General features: G+C 38.0%; 1 pseudogene; it reads left to right on the top strand.

The window, feature by feature from the left end:
• The first annotated feature begins 24,291 nt into the window (after window positions 1-24,291).
• LOC128563334 (activated RNA polymerase II transcriptional coactivator p15-like) lies at window positions 24,292-24,733 on the top strand (annotated as a pseudogene).
• Window positions 24,734-25,285: the final 552 nt, after the last annotated feature.

Genomic DNA, 25,285 nt, shown 5'->3' with positions numbered 1-25,285 from the left:
GCTGTCCTATATTTTTATTTACTAAATCTTACAACACTATCCACAGGTATTAATTTTGAGAGTCCTCCCTAGTAAACTTCCTTCACACTATACTCCATTTAAGAATTGGCCTCCCAGAAAATCCGACCTACAACCGTACTAAATTCTGAAAGTTAATCACCTGCTAGAAAGCTGGCAATGGGAAACCCACATCTAGGGATGGGGGAATATGAATAGTTTCCAACACAAGCTAGATGATAGCAATGTAAATAAATGACTGGCAGTGAACTGGGACAACATACAGGTAGGAGCTACACCAGCATATCAAATTCACTGAAGGTGTGAGAAATGTTGGGAAAATAGCTCAATCATAAACACAATGGAATTGAATGGCTGTTGTGTGAAGATGATGCATTAGAAAAAGGATTTAAATAGAGAACACAGGACTTACTGGGAGATTAGCTGTGGACTAGGGAAATAAAAGAAGTGCAAGCTGACTCCACCTGTTTAGTTTCAACAAGTGAAATGCAGACTCATTCTCTAAGATAAAGGCTGATGGGAAAGGAGGACTGGATGGGGACCAGGAACTCAGATTTGCATAGGATAATTTCAAATGCCTGTTAAATCTCTAAATGGAGCTTTTAAATACAAAGGTAGAGTTATAAAGAATCTGGAGTTAAGGGATAAATCTGACCTGGAGAAAGAAACTTGAGTCACCAGGATATTGATGGTATTTAAAGCCAGGACATTAAATTAGGTCATCCAGGGGATATTTGTTTGAGACAGAGTCTTATTCTGTCACTCAGGCTAGAGTGCCCTGCCATCATTAAGCTCACAGCAACACTCACAGGGATGGAGTGATCTTCCTGCTTTAGCCTCCTGAGTAGCTGGGGCTATCAGTGCCTCCCACAACCAGCTAATTTTTCTATCTTTAGTGGAAGTGGGGGTGGTCTTGCTGTTGCTCAAGCTGGTCTTGAACTCCTAAGCTCAAGGGATCCTCCCACCTTGGACTCCCAGAATGCCAGATGAGCTATCATACCTGGCCAATCCAAGGCATATTTTTATTTTTATTTATTTATTTTTTTGTGACCGGCCACGTCTCCCGATACTACTTTGCATCGGGTCAATGTCATCTCTCACGAAATAGCTCTGTAAAATGACAGGCGAAGGGTTACAAATAAAAACAAGATTATACTTGAGATGAAGCTAAAAATCTAGAGTAAACACTCAGGCTTGGAAACTTGTTGCCATGGCCCCAGGGCCTTTGCCCTTGCTGTCCTCAGTTTTAGCTCTGCCCTCTGCATTGCTTGTACTTCAAATGCCTTTAGGCATTTTCTCATATTATCTCCCTGACTTTATCTTTCTTTGTGGTACATCTTACCACCTGACTACATGTTGTTTTCTTCATTTTTCTTTTTCTCCCCAACGAGGGTGTTAGCCCATCAAAATGGAGCTGTCTGCCTGCTTCACCTCCTGGGATACTTCATTGTCTGGATCAGGCCCAGCTCCTTACAGGCTTCATTGAACGAGGGCTGAGCAAGTGAAAACTGGACAACACAAACGTCAGGTGGTGATAAGAGTTGCTCATTCATTATTGACCTCTGGTATGTGCTTGGCCCTGTCCTACGCCAGAGACAAAACAGTGAATGAGGATACTGCAATGATACATTTCTATACAATCAAGAATAGACTATGTTTTTACCACAATGAAGTAAGCAAGGGGATGGTTATGTTAATCAGTTAGATGTAAGCATTCCATATTGTATTCAAATCAGCACATTGTACACCATAAATATGTGTACACAGTTATGATTTAATAAAGAATTAAAAAAATTAAAAAAATTAAAAAAAAGAAAAAGGATTTAAAAACAGTTGAGGGTGATTAAACAGCAATTAAAAACTAAATACAAAAGACAGCATATTTCAAGGAAATACTTGGTAGCAAGTTGACATCTTCTACTCTGGAAGAACAATGATTAGGGCTTCTATAAATTGTTTTTCCTTTTTTTGTTTGTTTGTCTGTTTGTTTGTTTGTGACAGAATCTCACTCTGTCACCTTCAGTAGAATGCTATGGCTTCATAGATAGTTCACAGCATTCTCAAACTTTTGGGCTCAAGTGATCCCCTTGCCTCAGCCAAGGAAGAGATAATCTCATTTATGTCCTGATAAACCATGTGAAGAACTTTTCCTTCCTGCATCATAATGCTGGGCTATTCAGGTTGAAAAGTCCTGACTCCCAAAGGAGGAATGCCTCTACCTGGGGAAACAGCCAAAGTCTCATTGAACTTTAGTCTATGACTATCAGCCTAGCACTTTGGGCTTCAAAGAACAGACCAGCAAGCAAGAAGAGTAGCCAGGCTGAAGACGTGAGTGATGGGACCATCAGAAGGAGGTGGATAATTAAACCTGATCATCGGGAGGAAAAAATCTACTGTTACACCACAGAGAAATATGTCTAGCACACGCACTTAGCATAGCTTTGATGGTAATAAATACAGAAGCCATGGCCTGAGAGAGACATAATGATCAGAGACTTGAGGGTACTCCCTAAGAAGTACCATGACCTTTTTAAAATCTTTTCTATAATGCATCATCTCTACCCAACATTGTCTCTACCCAACATACATTCAATTGATAGAACAAGAAAAAAAAAGTACTTCCTTAAATTCAGAGTAATATCCATTTCTCTGTAACCTTATCCTAATTTCTCAAAAATTATAAGCCATTATCATTGATAAAGAAAGATTTTCATTATAGTGACTACAAATAAGTATTTACTCAGAGTAAACTATGCACCAGTTTTCTTATATTATTTATCCTTATTTCTCATAAAAATGGTGTAACTTAAATTTTATTTTTTTCCTTTTTTATTGTTAAATCATAGCTGTGTACATTAATGCAATCAAGGGGTACAATGTGCTGGTTTCATATACAATCTGAAATATTATCTTCAAACTGTTCAATGTAGCCTTCATGGCATTTTCTTAGTTATTGTATGTAGACATTTGTATTCTACCTTTAGTAAGTTTCACCTGTACCCATTATAAGATGCACCATAGGTGTGGTTCCTCTTTCCATCCTAACCTCCCCCCTCCCTTCTGCTTCCTTGGCCCTTTCCTCATAGTCTTGGGCTATAGTTGGATTATAACCTTCATGTGAAAGCTATAAATTAGCTTCATAGTAGGGCTGAGTACATTGGATACTTTTTCTTCCATTCTTGAGATAAACTTTGCTAAGATGAATATGTTCCAGCTCCATCCATGTAAACATGAAAGAGGTAAAGTCTCCATCTTTCTTTAAGGCTGCATAGTATTCCATGGTATACATGTAGCACAATTTGCTAGCCAATTCCTGGGTCAATGGGTACTTGGGCTTCTTCCATGACTTAGTAATTATGAATTGGGCTGCAATAAACATTCTGGAACAGATGTCTTTGTTATATTGTGACTTTTGGTCTTCTGGGTATAAACCTACTAAAGGAATTATAGGATCAAATGGAAGATCTATTTTTAGTTCTCTAAGTATTCTCCAAACATCCTTCCAGAAGGAACATATTAGTGTGCATTCCCACCAGCAGTGTAGAAGTGTGCCCTTTTCTCCACATCCACACCAACATCTCCGGTTTGCAAATTTTGTTATGTGGGCTACTCTTACTGGGGTTAGGTGATATCTCAAAGTAGTTTTGATTTGTATTTCTCTGATGATTAAGGATGATGAGCTTTTTTTCATGTGTTTGTAGATCATGCGTCTGTCTTCTTCAGAGAAGTTTCTCTTCAAGTCCCTTGCCCACCCTGAGATGGGATCACTTGTTCTTTTCTTGCTAATACATTTGAGTTCTCTGTGGATTCTGGTTATTAGACCTTTATTGGAGGTATAACTCGCAAATATTTTCTCCCATTCTGAGGGCTGTCTGCTTGCTTTACTTACTATGTTCTTGGCTGTGCAGAAGCTTTTTAGTTTGATCAGGTCCCAGTAGTGTATTTTTGATACTGCTTCGATTGCCTGGGGAGTCCTCCTCATAAAATATTCACCCAGGCCAATTCCTTCAAGAGTTTTCCCTGCACTTTCTTCAAGTTTTTTATAGTTTCACGTCTTAAGTTTAAATCTTTTATCCAGTGAGAGTCTATCTTAGTTAATGGTGAAAGGCGTGGGTCCAGTTTCAATCTTCTACAGGTTGCCAGCCAGTTCACCCAGCACCATTTGTTAAATAGGGAATCTTTTCCCCCCTGAATGTTTTTAATTGGCTTGTCAAAGATCAAATAACAGTAAGTATCTAGATTCATCTCTTGGTTCTCTATTCTGTTCCCGACATCTACTTCTCTGTTTTTGTGCCAATACCATGCTGTTTTGATCACTATCGATTTATAGTACAGTCTCAGGTCTGGTAGCGTAATTCCTCCTCCTGTGTTTTTATTGCTGAGTAATACTTCGGCTATTCGAGGTTTTTTTCTGATTCCATATAAAACTAAGTATTATTTTTTCAAGATCTTTAAAACATGAAAATGGAGCTTTAATAGGAATTGCATTGAAAGTATATATTTCTTTGGGTAGTATGAACATTTTAACAATGTTGATTCTTCCCAGCCATGAGCATGGTATGTTTTTCCATTTGTTAACATCTTCAGCTATTTCTTTTCTTAAAGTTTCATAGTTCGCTTTGTAGAGATCTTTCACATCCTTTGTTAGGTATACTCCCAAATATTTCATCTTCTTTGGCACTACTGTGAAAGGAATAGAGTCTTTGACTTTTTTCAGCTTGGTTATTGTTGGTATGTATATAAAGGCTACAGATTTATGGGTGTTGATTTTGTATCCTGAGACATTGCTGTATTCCTTGATCACTCCTAAAAGTTTTGTAGTAGAATCCCTAGTGTTTTCCAGATATACGATCATATCTTCTGTGAAGAGTGAAAGTTTGATCTCTATATATATCAAACTTTATCCCTATGTGGATACCCTTGATGGCCTTTTCTTCCCTGATTGCAATGGATAAAACTTCCATTACAATGTTAAAGAGCAATGGAGACAATGGGCAACCCTGCCTGGTTCCTGATCTAAGTGGAAATGATTTCAATTTAACTCCATTCAGTACAATATTGGCTGTGTGTTTGCTGTAGATGGCCTCTATTAGTTTAAGAAATGTCCATTCTATACCAATTTTCTTAAGTGTTCTGATCATGAAGGATGCTGGATATTATCAAAAGCTTTTTCTGCATCAATTGAAAGAATCATATGGTCCTTATTTTTTAGTTTATGTGCTAAATTACATTTATAGATTTATGTATATTGAACCAGCCTTGAGACCCTGGGATTAATCCCACTTGGTCGTGGTGTATAATTTTTTTGATGTGTTGTTGGATTCTGTTTGTTAAGATCTTATTAGTATTTTAGCATCAATATTCATTAGTGATATTGGTCTATAATTTTCTTTTTTGTTGGGTCTTTCCCTGGTTGGGGATCAAGGTGATGTTTCCTTTGTAGAATGTGTCGGGTAATATTCCTTCTTTTTCTATATTTTGGAAGAGGTTTAGTAATATAGGTACTAGTTCTTTAAAGGTTTGGTAGAATTCTGACATAAAGCCATCTGGTCCTGGGCTTTTTTTTTTTTTTTAGGGAGATTTTGTATAGTTGATGCTATTTCAGAACTTGATATAGGCCTGTTCAACATTTTCACTTCATCCTGGCTAAGTCTTGATAGGTGGCATACTTCCAGGTATTGGTCGATTTCTTTCAGTTTCTCATATTTCTGAGAGTAGATTTTCTTGTAGTATTCATTAAGGATTTTTTGAATTTCTGAGGGGTCTGTTATTATATCATCATTACCATTTCTGATTGATGATATTAGAGATTTTACTCTTTTTTTCCTGGTTAGGTTGGCCAAAGGTTTATCTATTTTATTGATCTTTTCAAAAAACCAACTTTTGGATTTATTGATCTGTTGTATAATTCTTTTATTTTCAATTTCATTTAATTCTGCTCTGATTTTGGTTATTTCTTTTCTTCTGCTGGGTTTAGGGTTGGAGTGTTCTTCCTTCTCCAGTTGTTTGAGATGTCTCATTAAGTTATTAACTTCCTCTCTTTCCATTTTCTTGAGAAAGGCTTTCAGTGCTATAAATTTCCCTCTTAGGACTGCCTTTGCAGTCCCCAGTGGTTCTGGTAATTCGTGTCTTTATTGTTGTTTTGTTCCAAAAATTTAGTGATTTCCTTCTTAACCTCGTCTATAACCCATTTGTTCTTCAGCATGAGGTTGTTTAGCTTTCATGTTATTGTATGGGTATGCAGGTTCCTGTTGTTATTGAGTTCAACTTTTATTCCATGATGGTCTGAGAAGATGCAAGGAATAATTTCTATTTTTGTAAAATTTGCTGAGGTTAGATTTGTGGCATACGATGTGGTCGATTTTAGAGTATATTCCGTTGGCTGATGAGAAGAATATATATTCAGTTTTGTTGGGATGAAATGTTCTGTAGATGTGTGTTAAGTCCAGATGTTGAATGGTTAAGTTTAAATCTAAAATTTCTTTTCTTAGCTACTTTTTGGAGGCGCTATCCAGCATTGCAAAAGGGGTGTTAAAATCTCCAACTACTATGCAACTGGAGGAAATCAAGTTGCTCAAGTTTCTTAGAGTTTCTCTTATAAATTGAGGTGTATTCTGGTTGGGTGCGTGAATATTAATAATTGAAATCTCATCGTATTGAGTATTACCTTTAACAAATATGAAGTGTCCATCCTTATCCTTCCTTATTTTGGTTGGTTTAAAGCCTATTGCATCTGTGAATAGGATTGCAAGGCCTGCTTTATTCTGCTTTCCATATGCCTGGTGTATAGATGAACATCCCTTCACCTTGAGTCTTTATTTGTCTTTTAATGTAAGATGTGATTCTTGTATGCAGGAGATATCTGGCTTGAGATTTTGTATCTAGTTAGCCAAACTGTGCCTCTTTAGAGGACAATTTAAACCATTCACATTAATTGAGAATATTGATAAGCCTTTCCTGAGTCCGGTGGACATTTTTAATCCTTTTGCGACTGTGGAAGTTAGAATTTAATCAAAATTTTCTGGGTGGATTTACTTTTATGGTGGAGGATTACGCTGGTCTTTATGGAAGATAGGTCTGAGAATATCCTGGAAAGCTGGTTTAGTTATGGCAAATTTCTTCAACATGTGAATGTTATTGAAGTATTTAATTTCTCCATCATAAATGAAACTCAGTTTAGCTGGAAACAGGATCCCGGGTTGAAAGTTATTTTGTTTTAGGAGATTAAACGTCAATGACCATCCGCTTCTAGCTTGGAAGATTTCAGCAGAGAGATCTGCAGTTATTCTAATATTCTTCCCCTTGTAGGTGATGGTTTTCTTTTGTCTGGCAGCTTTCAGAATTGTCTCCTTCATATTCACTTTAGTGAAGTTGATTATGATGTGTCTGGAGGATGTCTTTTTGGATTGAGTAATGTTGGAGTTCTGAAACTGTCTGCTATCTGAATTTCAGAATCTCTTGGCATGTCTGGAAAGTTCTCCTTCATAATCTCATGGAGAAGAGACTCTGTGTCCTGTGAAGCCACTTCATCACTTTTGGGGATCCCTATAAGACGAATATTGGTTTTCTTCAAATTATCCCAGAGCTCTCTGAGAGAGTTATCTGATTTTACCCTCCATTTCTCTTCCACTTTGAGAGTTTGGGAGCGTTCAAAAGCTTTGTCTTCAATGTCAGAAATCCTTTCTTCCGTTTGCTCCATTCTGTTACTGAGGGATTCTATGTGTTTCTCAGATCTTTGAGGGATGCAACTTCTTGTCTCAATGTGTCAAAATCTTTGGTCATTTGGTCTTTGGATTCATTGAATTCTTGAGATATCTTTTGGGTTACTGCTTAGAATTCTAATTCGATCTTATTTGCTATCCAGATTCTGAATTTGATTTCTGACATCTCAGCTATTTGTTTGTGCATGGGATCTTGTGCTGTGTCTGCCCCATTGATCCTTGGGGGAGTTGATTTACTCTGATTATTCATATTGCCAGAGTTTCTCTGTTCATTTCACCTCATCATTGTTTTTCACCATTGCCTCGGGCTGTCCTCAGAGTTGAGGAGGTGTCTCTCCAAGATTAGACCTCTGCAGGATCACTCTATTGTTGCTGGATCTTTGTAGGGAGTGACCCTGTGTAGTTACTCTGGGACTGCCCCAGACAGGGAGTTCTGGTTGTGGAAGCAGCTCCGGAGTGTGACACAGCCAGTTCCAGCAACAGGGTGGTAGGTGGTGTGCATGGTTTGGGAGTGCCTGGTGCCCAGTGACTTTGGTACAGAGAGCCCAAGGCTTCAGCAGTCTCTGGCCAGGAGAAGGGCTCTGCACAGAGGCAGGGAGGCTCGGGAGGGCACATGGCTACCAGAGTTCCTGGCCAGATGAGCGGGCTTGTGTGGAGGCAGGGAGGGTACAGGAGGGAGGAAGTGGGGTTGCACGGCTCCAGCAGTTCCTGGTCAGGACATGTGGAGGCCTGGCAGGCGTGGGTTGTGGGTTGGGAGTCGTGGCACAGCTCTTATGGAGGTCTGGGCAGTGCCAAGCCCAGGAGTTTGAGGTTGCTATGAGCTGTTACGCCATGGCACTCTACCCAGGGCAACAGCCTGAGGCCCCAGTGTGCCAAAACCAGTCTCGCTCTGCCCTTGAGGGTTAAGGCTGTAAGGCAGCTCAGTCCCAGCCTTTAGGCTGCTCAGTCACTGGATTACTAGCTCCCACCCAATCCTTTCTCTGTAACCCTGAGAGCAGAACTTGCCGGGGCAGTTCTCTCACAATGGCTCCCTGCTGCCCACAGCCAAACACTATTAGCTGTGTCTGGCTCAGCGGCTCAGTCTGGGGCCCTAGACAATGCCCAAAGTTCTCTGCACTCCTGCTTGAGCTCTCCCCAAGGCAGTTCAACTGAGTTCCAATTTCAAAAACACCAAAACATTTCACTTGTAAGGCCTTTCGGGTTTGCAGTCTCACTGCTGCTTATACTTATGGCTGCCGGCAGGATTAGGTCGATCGAACAGATGCAACCACTTACCAGTTTTCCATTGTTTTTGTCCTCCTCTTGGGGTCCAGAAGTCCCTTGCTGAATCCCTGTATCCTCAAAGGGATGATTATAGGCAGATCTTATCAGCCAGAGATGCATGGAGTCTTATCTCCCCAGACTCACTGTGCCCAGTAGCAGGGAAGCTGTTACTCAGCTGCCATCTTGCTCCACCTCCCAACAAAATGGTAACTTAAATTTCCATCTGCACAGATTAGAAAACTGAGTTTTAAGAAGTGAATAATGGAAGGATAGTTTCACTGCAGTATGTCCACATAGAAAATTAATATGAACTATGGGTTTCAGACAGATTGAATAGGACCAGGGCAATTAAAAACAGAACTGAGATGACCAAGTATAAACAGAAAAGCAGCACTGCACAACAGACTTTCTAGGATAATGAGAATGTTCAATATCTGTGCTGTCCAATATTCTTTATTTATTCTGTTCAATATGGTGGCAACTAGCCACAAATGGCTACTGAACATCTAAAATGTGGCTAATACAACTGAACATTTAGAAAATTAAATTTCTAATTTTATGTAACTTTAACTAACTTAAATTTGAATTTAAAATAGCCCAAATGGTACAACTCTACAGGATTCCTGTAATTTTTTTATGCATCTAATAAAATATACCCAGGGATTAAAGAAGCAGTTCTAAGCAAAGCAAAGCAATTCTGAGTTTCCAGAACAAAATTTCTAATCCCCTGATCACACTTTTTCTCCCCCAAGTTATAACAAAATTGGACTCATTGCATGCCACCCTAAAATTCTTAAATACTACAAATGTATTATAACTTTGATTGAAGACTTTATCAGCCACTAAGTACAGAGAAGACCCTATCACACAGAAGCACTCAGCTACTTTTCATTTTTCCATCTGGGTAATCCTAACTTTCTCAAAAATAAAGTAGTGATAGGTTAAGGTACACAGCTAGTTTTTGTTTTTTGTTTTTATGCCTATTTTTGTTTGGAAGTGCTGGTGGTGTTCTGTTTTTTACTGTCAGACTCATTTGTAAATGTCTCCAGTTCACAGTCTACTGTCTGTACAACCTCCATCTCCAGGGATTTAAACTAAAAATATTTTTCCTGCTTAGGTGGCTCATCATTATTTTCTGAGCTTCCAATTAAGTATCATCTAGCAATCTGGCAATTTTATGAAACATTAAGGCAGGCTGTATTTCAATTTTTGCCTTTTATCTTTTAACTCTAATTAAAGGGAACCTATTTTGAGGCCACTGAAGAATTGAGAACTCCAAATATTTCATAAGGTTTGACACCTTGCCAAATCCACAAAAACTTAAATTCTGCATAAAAGGATTTTTTAAATTGAGTCCTACAACAGACCATTTACCAAATTAAGTGTATTTAACTAATTTTCTAGCTGCTCTCATTTAACATAATGGGTCACATTAAAATACTTAATTCTGGACATTGCACAACCCCCACAGATATTTCAGAATTAACAATATTTTTATTCAAGGAAAGTACAGAGGAGAGAAATACACCTTGTGGAAAGTTAACATTGTAGTTATCCCTATCTTCACATGAATAATTTTCTCACCTGCTACTTTGCTGAGATAAAGAAAATACATATTTGCAAAGCCTGGGATAGAGTATGCAGATTTTCTTATTCAACTAATATTATTTTAATCACTTTCACATGAGACATTTTGCTAAGCATGGGAAATAAAATTATCAACAAAATAGCTCTTATGGCATTTACTCTAGTAAATGATAAAGACATTAATCAAAAGAAATCACAGAAATATGAAACTTCAGTTGATATATATGAATTTATCTGAACAGATTAGTTGAAGAATTTGACCTTGTCAAAGAGATTGAGGAATTTTCCCTAACGAAGAGATAATGCAACTCATTCACAAAGGTGGAAGAAAGTTAAATAAATTAATAGATGAAAGACCATTCCTTGGAAAGAAAAAATAAGAGTAAAGTTTCATGGAGTAGAATGAGTAAAATGAATGAGCTCCTAAAAATGGCTGGATGATATTCGTAGATAGGGAACAGACTGTGTAGAAATTACAAGGCCACTTGGCTATGGGGTCATTGTCAAGATGGCGGCCAAGTAACAGTTTCCTTGCAACTGGACACGGTGAGTCTGGGAAGACAAGACTCCAGAAAACTCTGGCCGGGGGGAATCTGCCCATAAACAATACTTTGAGGACACAAGAAGTCAGTGAGATGCTTCTGAACCCCAGAAGAAGGAAAAAAGCAGTGGAAGATTGGCAAGTGGTTCTGTGCATTCATTTGGTCTAATCCCACCAGCAGCTGACTTATCAAAACCCTGGTCCAGAGGCACAGCTACTTAAAGAGCAAGAGGAAGTGAAAGGAAAATTGGAACAAGGAAACAGATAAAAGAAATCACTCATGAGAAAGAATCAGCAGAAAAATCCTGGCAACATGAAAAACTAGTCCAGAGCAACCCCACCAACCCAAGGGACCGCGAGGTAGCTACTGCAGAGGATTCCACCTATAAAGAAATGTTACAAATGACAGAACGGGAATTTAGAATACAAGTGATGAAAATAATGAAGGAAATGATGGAAACAATGAAGGAAACTGCTGATAAAGTGGAAAATAACCAGAGGAAATCCAAAAACAGAATCAAATAAGAGATGAACGATATAAAGAATATAGAAAGGATATAGCAGAGCTGAAGGAACTGAAGCAGTCAATTAGGGAACTTAAAGATGCAATGGAAAGTATGAGCAACAGGTTAGACCATGCAGAAGAAAGAATCTTAGAGGTAGAGGATAAAGCTCTCGAGATCACTCCGATAGTTAAAGAGGCAGAAAAGAAGAGAGAGAAACTAGAATATTCACTTTCAGAATTATGGGACTTTGTGAAGCATACAAACATACAAGTTATAGGAATCCCAGATGGAGAAAAAAAATTCCCCCCAGGGGAATGGAAGCCACACTAGAGAATATTATAAATGAAAATTTCCCAAATATCACCAAAGATTCTGACACACTCCTTTCAGAAAGATATCAGACTCCAGGTCACCTCAACTCTAAATGAGCTTCTCCAAGACACATTGTGATGAACCTGTCCAAAGTGAAGACAAAAGGAAAGATTCTGCAAGCTGCCAGGAATAAGTGCCAGTTGACCTACAGGGGCAAATCCATCAGGGTGACTGCAAACTTCTCTAATGAAACTTTCCAAGCAAGTGACAATGTTCATCACCTTTAATCTACTTAAACAGAAAAATTTCCAGCCCAGAATCTATATCCTGCTAAGTTAAGCTTTAAAATTGACAGAGAAATCAAAAAATTTACTGATATACAAACCTGAAGAAATTCACCACAAGAAGACCAGCTCTACAGGAAATACTTCAATCTATTCTACACACTGACCATCACAATGGTTCAACAGCAAAGTAAGAACTCAGCAATTAAAGGACAGAACCTAGCTTCCACACTGATGCAAAAGATAGAAATAAGCAATGGACTCTCACAGAATAAGATGAATAGAACACTACCATATATATCAATTATCTCAATAAATGTTAATGGCTTGAAATCCCCACTGAAGAGGCGCAGATTAAAAAACACAAGCCATCCATTTGCTGTCTGCAGGAAAGACACCTACCTTCAAAAGAAAAATTAAAACTCCGAGTTAAGGGTTGGAAGACCATTTTTTTAGGCAAACAAAATTCAGAAGAAAAGAGGAGTTGCAATCTCATTTTCAGATACATGTGGATTTAAAGCAACTAAAGTCAAAAAAGACAAAGATGGTCACTTTATATTGGTCAAGGGAAAAATACAAGAAGATGTTTCAATTCTAAATATTTATGCACCCAGTTTAAATGCTCCCAGATTTTTGAAACAGACCTTACTCATTCTGGGCCATATTATATCTTATAATACCATAATAACAGGGGACTTTAGCACTCCTCTTAGAGAGGTGGATAGATCCTCTAAACAGAAATCAAACAAAGATATAAGGGACTTAAATGAGACCCTAAAACAACTGTGCTTGATAGATGTGTATAGAACCCTCCATCCCAAAGATAAAGAATATACATTCTTCTCATTGCCCCATGAAACATTCTCCAGGGAGAATGTTCCTAGGACACAAAACAAACCTCAAAGAATCAAAACAATTGAAATTTTTCCTTATATCTTCTCAGACCACAAGGCACTAAAGGTGGAACTCAACTCCAACAAAATCCTTCAACCCCACACAAAGGCATGGAAATTAAACAACCTTCTGTTGAATGACAGTTGGGTGCAGGAAGAAATAAAACAGGAAATCACTAACTTCCTTGAGCATAATGACAATGATGACACAAGCTACCAAAATCTGTGGGATACAGCAAAAGCAGTTTTGAGAGGAAAATTTATTGCTTTAGATGCCTACATTCAAAAAACAGAAAGAGAGTGCAACAACAAACTCAAAAGCCATCTTATGGAATTGGAAAAAGAAGAACAATCTAAGCCTAAACCCAGTAGAAGAAAAGAAATCTCCAAAATTAAATCAGAAATCAATGACTTTGAAAACAAAAGAATCATTCAGAAAATTAATGAAACAAGGACTTGGTTCTTTGAAAAAAAATAATAAAATAGATAAACCTTTGCCCAGACGAACTAGAAATAGAAAAGTAAAATCTCTAGTAACCTCAATCAGTTGAAATAACAACTGATGCCACAGAGATACAAGAGATCATCTCTCAATACTACCAGAAACTCTATACCCAGAAATTTGACAATGTGAAGGAAATGGATCAATATTTGGAATCACACCCTTTCCCTAGACTTAGCCAGGAAGAGATAGAGCTTCTGAACAGACCAATTTCATGAACTGAGATAAAAGAAATAATAATAAAGCTTCCAACAAAAAAAAAATGCCCTGGACCAGATGGCTTCACACCAGAATTCTATCAAACCTTCAAGGAAGAGCTTATTCCCATACTGCAGAAATTATTCCACAAATTGAGGAGGGAGGAATCTTTCCCAACACATTCTGTGAAGCAAACATCACTGTGATACCAAAACCAGGAAAAGACCTAACTAAAAAAGGAGAATTTCAGACCAATTTCATTAATGAATATAGATGTAAAAATTATCAGTAAAATCCTAGCCAATAGATTATAGCTTATCATCAAAAAAGTCATACATCATGATCAAGTAGGTTTCATTCCAGGGATGCAAGGCTGATTTAACATACACAAGTCCATAAATGATATCCACAAAGCAAAGCAAAAATAAAGATCCTATGATCCTCTCAATAGATGCAGAAAAAGCATTCAATAAAATCCAGCATCCTTTTCTAATTAGAACACTGAAGACTATAGGCATAGGTGGCATATTTCTGAAATGCAATGAAGCTATCTATGACAAACCCACAGCTAATATTTTATTGAATGGAGCAAAACTGAAAGCTTTTCCTCTTAGAACTGGAACCAGACAAGGTTGTCCTCTGTCACCATTACTTGTCAACATAGTGCTGGAAGTTCAAGCCAATACAATTAGGCAAGACAAGGAAATAAAGGGAATCCAAATATGAGCAGAGGAGGCCAAACTCTCACTCTTTGCTAGGAAGAGATCATGACATGATCTTTTAATTAGAGAACCCCAAAGACTCAACCACAAGACTCCTGGAAGTAATCAAAAAATACAGTAATGTCTCAGTATATAAAATCAACATCCACAAATCAGTTGCCTTTGTATACACCAGTAACAGTCAAGATGAGAGTCTAATTAAGGACACAACTCCCTTCACCATAGCTTCAGTGAAAATGAAATAGCTAGAAATACACCTAACAAAGGAAGTGAAGGACCTCTATAAAGAAAATTATGAAATCCTCAGAAAGGAAATAGCAGAGGATATTAACAAATGGAAGAAAATACCATGCTCATGGATGGGAAGAATAAACATTGTTAAAATGTCTATACTTCCCAAAGCAATCTACCTATTCAATGCCATTCCTATTAAAATATCAACATCGTGCTTTCAAGATTTAAAAAAAAAATGATTCTGCATTTTGTATGGAACCAGAAAAAAACCCATATAGCTAAGGCAGTTCTTGGTAATAAAAATAAAGCTGGGGGCATCACCATACCAAATTTTAGGCTGTACTACAAAGCCATCGTGGTCAAGACAGCATGATACTGGCACAAAAATAGAGACAGACATTTAGAATTGAATAGAAAACCAGGAAATGAAACTAACATCTTACAACCACCTAATCTTTGGTAAACCTAATAAGATCATACCTTGGGGGAAAGACACCCTATTCAATAAATGGTGTTGGGAGAACTGGTTATCCACATGTAAAAGACTGAAACTGGACCCACACCTTTCCCCACTCACAAAAATTGATTCAAGATGGATAAAGCACTTAAATTTAAGGCATGAAACAATAAAAATCCTCAAAGAAAGTATAGGGAAATCACTGGAAGATATTGGCCTGGAGAAAGACTTCATGAAGAAGATTGCCATGGCAAATACATCAACAAAAATAAACAAATAGGGCTTAATTAAACTGAAAAGCTTCTGTACAGGCAAGGAGAGAACAACCAAAGCAAATAGACAACCTACAAAATGGGAAAGGATATTTGCATATTTTGAATCAGACAAAAGCTTGATCACTAGAATCTATAGAGAACCCAAATTAATCTACATGAAAAAAGCCAACAATCCCATATATAAATGGGCAAGAGACATGAATAGAACCTTCTCTAAAGAAGATAGATGAATGGCGTACAAACATATGAAAAAATTCTCATCATCCCTATCTATTAGAGAAATGCAAATCAAAACCACCTAGATACCATCTAACCCCAGTGAGAATGGCCCACGTCACAAAATCCCAAAACTGCAGATGTGGAGAGAAGAGAACACTTTTACACTGCTGGTGGGACTGCAAACTAATACAATCTTTCTGGAAGGAAATATAGCGAAATCTCAAAGAACTCAAGCTAGACCTTTCATTTGATTCTGCAATCCCATTACTGGGCATCTACCCAGAAGGAAAAAAATCCTTTTATCATAATGACACTTGTACTAGGCTGTTTATTGCAGCTCAATTTACAATTGCCAAAATGTGGAAACAGCCTAAATGCCCACCAACACAGGAATGAATTAACAAGCTGTGGTATATGTACACCATAGAATACTATTCAGCCATTTAAAAAAAATGGAGACTTTACATCTTTTGTATTAACCTGGATGGAAGTGGAACCCCTTATTCTTAGTAAAGCATCACAAGAATGGAGAAGCATGAATCCTGTGTACTCAATTTTGATATGAGGACAATTAATGACAAGGTCGGGGTGGAGAAATGGGAGAGCAGAGAGAGGGAAGGAGGGAGGGGGTTAGGACATTGGTGTGTGCCACACCTTTTGGGGGCAAGACACAATTGTAAGAGGAACTTAACTAACAAATGCAATCAGTGTAACCTGGTTTCTTGTACCCTCAATGAATCCCCAACAATAAAAGAAAGAAAGAAAGAAAGAAAGAAAGAAAGAAAGAAAGAAAGAAAGAAAGAAAGAAAGAAAGAAAGAAAGAAAGAAAGAAAGAAAGAAAGAAAGAAAGAAAGAAATCACAAGGCCCTGGTGAGGAGTTTTACTGCATTCTACAGCCAATGGAAAGGCACTGAAAGATTCAATCTAAGATGTGGGAAAGGGAAAAACACAATAAAATTCACTTTTTAATAGGATCAACAGGGCTACAATGAAAAAACAGATTGGTAGAGAAAGAGGCAAGCATTAACAAAATCAGTAGAGAGACTATTTCAACTTATTGCTATATGTAACAGCTATATGAAGATGGAGAGAAGTGAAAATTCAAGAGATAATTAGGGATCTTGATAATTCACTGGATGTGGAATATAAGGAAGAGGAAGGTCTCCAAGATGATTTCCAAGTTTCTGACTTGTACCAGAGCTGGGAAGGGAAGATCATAATTTTTTTTTGGGGGGGGGGCATGAAATACCTTTGAAATAGTGAATTGAAGATATCAAATTGGCAGTAGGAAATTTTCTCATTTTTAACATAATAAAGAAACTAGTACTGAAATTTTCCTCCCATGGTAAATGACTATAAAATTGGACAACATATATAGAGCAGTATTTTAAATCATTGGTCAAAAGGCAGCCAGCAACTCTGGTTCCTGCAAAAGAAGATACACACAAAGTAAGCTCCATAACTGTCCTGAATTTCTGCCTGGGAAATTTTTCCAGACTATAATGCAGAGAGGTAGAGCATAGTATCATCAAGCTGAGGAGCCAGAAATCAATGTTTAGAGCTACTGAGGAGGCTGAGATTTGTGGAACTAGATAAGGAAGCTACACAGACAAATATCTCAAAAATCTATACAGTGTTCCTCTTAATATTTTGGCTACATACTAAAATTGTGCATGCACTTGATGAGACTCAGAAAGTTCAGGTAGGAAGAGAACAACTGCTAGGTATTTGTGAAATAAAATGAATATTCTTGTAGTTGCAAACTTCTGGAAGTAATAGAAATTCTGAATAGCCAGAGTGGATAGACTTCTCTAAACACTAAGCACTAAATTGACACCTCTTAGAAATGTCATACCTTAGAAGTATAGCTACTCTGGCTGTAAAATAAAGTCTACCCTAGATCCTTAATAAAGTGATAAATCTTAAAAACAAGTTTCAAAGAATCATAATGATCACCAATAAATTACATGCCTTCCAGTTCAAAATTTAACACATATGAAGGAAAAACATCAGACTTTCAGAACTATATTTTACAATGTCTAGTAAATAATCAAAAATTATTAGATGTGAAGAAACAAGATCATAGTAGCAAAGACTACTCCCCAACTCTATTAATAGAGTTTTGCCTCTCTAAGATATCCTAGCAGCTAAACTAAGCCCCAGTGGTAGATAAAAATAATAAAAGAGCAATGCACCCAAGACAAGGCCAAAAAATAATAATACCAAAGCAACAGTAAGTATAAAATAATAGAAAAGAGAAATAGCAAGTAGAACATCAAAACTACTAGGTCAGACAGATAGCATGCAAAAATAATTAATTACCTGATTCAAATACATTAAGAAAAAGACTTCTGTAAGTTAAAAATAACTAGATATTTTTGAGGAAAATTAAACAGTTTAATTGAAACAAAGAATGATCACTACTGAGAACCCACTTAGTGTCTTCAAAGATCCAGAGGAAGATATATGTGAAAAGAGAGGGGGAAATGTAGAAGGTAATTATAAAAGAAAAGAAAAGAAAAAAAGTGGAGGCAGGAGCAAGATGGCCAATTGGAGGCAGCCTCTGACAGAAGCTCCTGTCCAAAGAGAAGGATAACATCCAGAAAGTACCCAATTAAGCTGAAGACTGGGAGCCGAGCAGATAAAAGAATGTTAACTGCAGGTCATCTCTGCTGAGGCAAGCTGCAACTCCAAGAAAGCAAACTTCAGGTACAAAATTCATGGAGAGAAAAAGTGTCCATCCCCTCCCCCGAAAAAGCTTTTTTTTTTTTCTTTTTCTCTTCATTTGCCCCTATAGGTTTTCTACAGGCCAACGGTGAACTGAAGACCTCTTGTCCCATGGGCAAGAGCTGTAGGAAGTGAGGACTACTTCCCCAGAGGGACCCTGCTGTGACTCTGAACACTCTCTTGCCAGGCAGAAAAATTGAACTAACATTTTCCCTGCCATTCTGAACTTTCAGTCCAACCTTCCCCCTCACCTGATGGACCAGAGTCTAACCCCCACAGAGACTGTGGGAGGATGCTCATAAGCAGCACCCCCCCACTCCCTGTCTGCCAGACCAAGTGCCCCACCCCACACCCAGCCAGAGACTGCTAGAGCCATGTATCCCATGCCCTGCCCCTCCGCACCCACCCTGCCTCTGTGCTGCACCCCTGCCTGGCCAGAATTGGGAGCCAAGCACTCTCCTTTCCAAAGTCACTGGACGTCAGGCACTGCCAGAATTGTGTGCAGCATCCCCAGCCCTGCTGCTGGATCCATGTGCCCCACACTCCCAGAGCTGCTCCTACAGCCAGAACTTCCTGGCAGTGGCAGTCACAAAGGAGCTATGCAGGATCACTTCCCACAAAGATCCAACAACAATAGAGTGATCTGGCCAGGGTCTAATCTTAGAGAGACACCTCCCCAACTCTGAGGACTGCCAGAGGAGACCAGAACTCACTAATCGGGATACCCGTGCTGCAGAGCGGCAGGGGCAAAGATGCAGTGGCTGTGGGAGAAAAACATTTGCTGACTTGTTATCCTCAGGATTAGATTGAGTCCAAGTGGAACACTCCAGTGGCTATTGAGTACCTGAGGCAGGCAGGCCCCAGCTCCACCAGCCAGCTGGTAGCAGAGGGTGGTGGCTGGGCTGCGAGGGCATTGACCTTCCTTTGACTCTGACAGGGGCTAAGCCCTGGCACATCTGCTTATTGGAGGGAGCAGGACCACAGCCCTATTGCGTCACTAGTGACTGGGCGTGAAAGAGGAGCAAAGTGGAGAAAGAGACTCAGCCCCCTGGTACAACTCTGCTACCAGGCGGGCCTTTCTAACTCCATGGAGCACATGAGTGAGCCAAATCTGAGCAGCCAGTAGACCTCTGCCATCTAGTTAACTGGAGACCTTTCGAACTCTCCCACTTGAGAATTGGTACTGACTGGGCCAATTGGTTTGGAACCCCTAACCTGGGCCAATCACCCAAGAACCCTCTCAGGTAGTACCCTGGTTGTGTAGTAACAGGAAGGGTTAATATTCCTCTTCCATTTGTTGTCCATGGGGGCTGGGGTCTTTCTCCACAGCTTGTATTTCTCCACAGCTAAGACTTCACCAGAGTCACTAATCCACTAGAATTTGACAAGAAACAGCTGAATACAAGACAGAGCCACCTAACCGCAACACACCAAGCAGATTTCCTCAGCCTCAGACAGTAATACTGTACAGGTTCTTTGCAAAGCTAAAAGGGAAAAAGCTTCAGTCATCAGTCCCAGATCCTTAACAAAGGGCTGATTAACCACAACTCCAGGAACTCCCAATCCAATTTCACCTTATCTGCCCACCTAGCCAATGGTGAAAAACAGTCATGAGGCAGAATCAGCAGGAAAATTCTGGCAACATGAATAATCAGAATAGATCAACTCCCCCAAGGAACGATAAAGTAGATACAGCACAAGATCCTATTCAAAAACAAATGGCTGAGATGTCAGAAATCGAGTTCAGAATTTGGATAGCAAATAAGATCAACAGAATGAAGGTAAAGATGGAATTAGAATTTCAAGGAGTAATTCAAAAGCTGTCTCAAGAATTCAACGAATTCAAAGACAAAATGACCAAAGATTTTGACACATTGAAGCAAGAATTTGCAGCCCTCAAAGATCTGAAAAATACAGTAGAATCCCTCAGTAACAGAATGGAGCGGGCAGAAGAAAGAGTCTCTGACATTGAAGACAAAGCTTTTGAAGGCTCCCAAATGTTCAAACAGGAAAAAAAGTGAAGAACAAAAATGGATCATTCTTTCAGAGATCTCTGAGATAATTCAAAGAGATCTAATATTTGCCTTGTAGGAATACCTGAAGGTTGCTGTGAAGGATACAGATACTTTACTTCATGAAATAATCGAAGAGAATTTTCAAGACATGCCAAGAAATTCTGAAATTCTGATAGCAGAGAGTTTCAGAACACCACACAACTCAACCTAAATAAAAATGCTCATAGACACATTATAATTAATGTTGCCAAAGTTAATATGAAGGAGAAGATTCTGCAAGCTGTAAGATGTAAGAAAACCATAACCTACAAGGGGAAGAACATTAGAATGACTGCAGATCTCTCCACTGAAACCTTTCAAGCTAGAGGAGGGTGGTCATCGACATTTAATCTCCTTCAACAAAATCACTTTCAACCCAGGATCCTGTATCCAGCTAAACTGAGTTTCATATATGATGGAGAAATTAAATACTTTAATGACATGCACATGTTGAAGAAAGTTGCCATCACTAAACCAGCTCTCCAGAATATTCTCAGACACAACTTCCATAATGAACAACAAAATCCTCCACCACCAAAGTAAACTCACTCAGAAACTTTTAATCAAATTCCAACTTCCATATAGTGGCAAAAGGATTAAAAATTTCCACTGGATTTTTGAAAAATCAATACCCAAAATGTTATCTGGCTTATCAATACTCTCAATTAATGTGAATGGGTTAAATTGCCCTCTAAAGATCTGAGGTGGGATGACTGGATACAAAAACTCAGGCCAGACATCTGCTGCATTCAAGAATCTCACCTTACATTAAAAGATAAACATAGACTCATGGTGAAGGGAAGGTCATTTATAATTCAGGCAAATGGAAATCAGAAAAAAAGCAGGTTTTGCATTTTATTTGCAGATACAATAAGCTTTAAACCAATAAAAGAAAGGAAAGATAATGATAATCACTTCTTATTTGTTAAGGGCAACGCTCAACATGATGAGATTTCAATTATTAACATTTATGCATGCAACCAGAATGCACCTCAATTTATAAGAGAGACTAACTGACAAGACCAACTTGATTTCCTCCAGCACCATAATTGTTGGAGACTTAAACACTCCTTTGGCAGTGTTGGATAGATCCTCCAAAAAGAAGCTAAGCAAAGAAATTTTAGACTTAAACTTAACCATTCAATACTTGAATCTAACAGACATCTACAGAACATTTCATCCTAACAAAACTGAATACACATTCTTTTCATCAGCCCATGGATCATCCTCAAAAATTGATCACATCTTAGGTCACAAGCCTAACCTCAGAAAATTTAAAAGAATAGAAATCATTCCTTGTATTTTCTCAGACCATCATGTAATAAAAGTTGAATTCAGTAACAACAGGAATCTGCGTACACATACAAAAACATGGAAACTAAATAACCCCATGCTGAATGATAGCTGGGTGATAGATGAGATCAAGAAGGTAATTAACAATTTTTTGGAACAAAACAATAATGAAGACACAAACTATCAGAACCTCTAGGATACCACAAAGGCAGTCCTAAGAGAAAAATTTATAGCATTGCAAGCCTTCCTCAAGAGAACCGAAAGAGAGGAAGTCAACAACATAATGGGACACCTCAAGCAACTGGAAAAGGAAGAACTTTCCCACCCTAAACCCAGTAGAAGAAAAGAAATAACTAAAATTAGAGAAGAAGTAAATAAAATTGAAAACAAAAGAATCATACAACAGATCAACCAATCAAGGAGTTGGTTTTTTGGAAAGGTCAATAAAATAGATAAACCTTTGGCTAACCTAACCAGAAGTAGAAGAATAAAATCCCTAATTTCATCAATCAGATATGATAAAGGTCAAATAACAACAGACTCCTCAGAAATTCAACAAATCCTTAATGAATACTACATAAAACTCTACTCTCAGAAGTATGAAAATCTGAAGGAAATAGATCAATACTTGGAAACATGCCACCCTCCTAGACTTATCCAGAAAGAAGAGAAAATGTTGAACAGGCCTATAACAAATTCTGAAATAGCATCAACTATAAGAAATCTCCCCAAAAAGAAAAGCCGAGGACCAGATGGCTTTATGTCAGAATTCTACCAAACCTTTAAAGAGGAACCAGTACCTATATTACTCAACCTTTTCCAAAACATAGAAAAAGAAGGAATACTTCCCAACACATTCTATGAAGCAAATATCACCCTGATATCCAAACCAGGAAAAGACCCAACAAGAAAAGAAAATTATAGACCAATATCTCTAATGATCATTGATGCAAAAATATTCAATAAGATCCTAGCAAACAGAATCCAACAACACATCAAACAAATTATACATCACGACCAGGTGGGTTTCATCCCAGGGTCCCAAGGATGGTTCAATATACGTAAATCCATAAATATAATACATCACATAAACAAATTAAAAAACAAAGACCATATGATTCTCTCAATTGATGCAGAAAAAGCTTTTGACAATATCCAGCATCCTTTCTTGATCAGAACGCTTAAGAAAATAGGTATAGAAGGAACATTTCTTAAACTGATAGAGGCCATCTATAGCAAACTCACAGCCAATATCATACTGAATGGAGTAAAATTGAAATCATTTCCACTCAGACCAAGAACCAGGCAAGGATGCCCACTGTCTCCACTGCTTTTTAACATTGTAATGGAAGTCTTAGCCACTGCAATCAGGCAAGAGAAGGCAATCAACAGGATCCAAATAGAACCAGAGGAGATCAAACTGTCACTCTTCACAGATGATATGATTATATATCTGGAAAACCCCAGGGAATCAACTACAAAACTCCTAGAAGTGACAAGGAATATAGTAACATCTCAGGATACAAAATTAACACTCATAATCTGTAGCCTTTATATACACCAACAATAGTCAAAGGAAAAAACAATCAAGGACTCTATTCCCTTTACAATCATGCCAAAGAAGATGAAATATCTGAGAGTGTACCTAACTAAGGACCTGAAAGATCTCTATAAAGAGAACTATGAAACTCTGAGAATAGAAATAGCTGAAGATGTTAAGAAATGGAAAAATATACCATGCTCATGGCTGGGAAGAACCAACATTGTTAAAATGTCTATACTACCTAAAGCAATCTACAGATTTAATGTGATACCTATTAAAGCAGCTCTGTCATACTTTAAAGACCAGGAAAAATTAGTACTTCATTTTATATGGAAACAGAAAAAACCTTGCATAGCCAAGACATTACTCAGAAATAAAAATAAATCAGTGGGCAACACCTATGGCTCAAAGGGGTAGGGCGCTGGCCCCATATGCTGGAGATGGTGGGTTCAAACCAAGCCCCAGCCAAAAAGTTCAAAAAAAGAAAATAGTAATAAAGAAAAAAAAATAAATTGGGAGGAATCACACTTCCAGAATTCAGACTATACTATAAATCAATAGTGATCAAAACAGCATGGTATTGGCACAAAAATAGAGAAGTAGATGTAGGGAACAGAATTGAAGACCAAGAGGTAAACCCAGACGCTTATCATCATTTGATTTTTGATAAGCCTTTAAAAATATAAATTGGGAAAATATTCCCTATTCAATAAATGGTGCTGGGTGAACTGGCTGGCGACCTGTAAAAGACTGAAACTGGACCCACATCTTTCTCCTCTAACAAAAATTGACTCTCACTGATTAAAGGACTTAAACTTAAGACATGAAACTATAAAAATTCTTAGCGTGCAGGGGAAACACTTGAAAAAATTGGCCTGGGAGAATACTTCATGAGGAAGACACCCCGGGCAATTGAAGCAACATCAAAAAAACATTTCTGGGAGTCGCAAGCGAGCTAGCAGGAGGGTGCAAGACTGCAGGAGCAGAGCAATGCCGAAATCAAAGGAACTTGTTTCTTCAAGCTCTTCTGGCAGTGATTCAGACAGTGAAGTTGACAAAAAGTTAAAGAGGAAAAAGCAAGTTGCTCTAGGAAAACCTGTGAAGAAGCAAAAGACTGGTGAAACTTCAAGAGCTCTGTCATATTCCAAACAGAGAAGCAGCAGCAGAGATGATAACATGTTTCAGATTGGGAAAATGAGGTACGTTAGTGTTCAGGGTTTTAAAGGGAAAGTTCTTATTGATATTAGAGAATATTGGATGGATCCAGAAGGTGAAATGAAACTAGAAAGGAAAGATTTCTTTAAATCTGGAGCAGTGGAGCCAGCTGATGGAACAGATTTCTGACATTGATGATGCAGTATATCATACCTGTGGTGCATCTTAGAGGGGTATTTGCGAAACTTGGTAAATGTAGAATGTAAATGTTTTGGCACAGTAACTGAGATAACGCCGGAAAGGCTATGTTAACCATTGTGATAAAACTGTGTCAAATGGTCTATGAAGCGAGTGTATGATGCTCCATGATCATATCAATGTATACAGTTATGATTTAATAAAAAAAAAGAAAAGAAAACTGTAAAATCCGAGCCATACAAAACCTGTACTGTTCTAGATGTTTTAATCTGCCTTTTTACATCGGCTTTGTTTTCTAAATGTGCTCCGGCTCTTGTATGTTTGGATTGCAGAATAATTTGTAAGATGAATACTTTTTTTAATGTGCATTATTAAAAATGTTCTGAGTGAAACTAATTGTCAACTTTATTAAGGAGAATTGCTTTGTGCCCACAACCCATGTAAAATAATAAAATGTAAAACTACAATCTCAACTGTTGTGGCCTTTTTTGATCAGAAGAGTTAGTAATGTTTAAGGCCCAGAGTAACAATTTTATAGACCTTTTAGTTTCACTTCAGCCTTTACAGTAAGAAGGATTTGTAT

The sequence above is a fragment of the Nycticebus coucang genome, chromosome 13 (genome assembly GCF_027406575.1).
Source record: "Nycticebus coucang isolate mNycCou1 chromosome 13, mNycCou1.pri, whole genome shotgun sequence".
NCBI lineage: Eukaryota > Metazoa > Chordata > Mammalia > Primates > Lorisidae > Nycticebus > Nycticebus coucang.
This window is presented reverse-complemented; position numbering and strand designations above follow the sequence as displayed.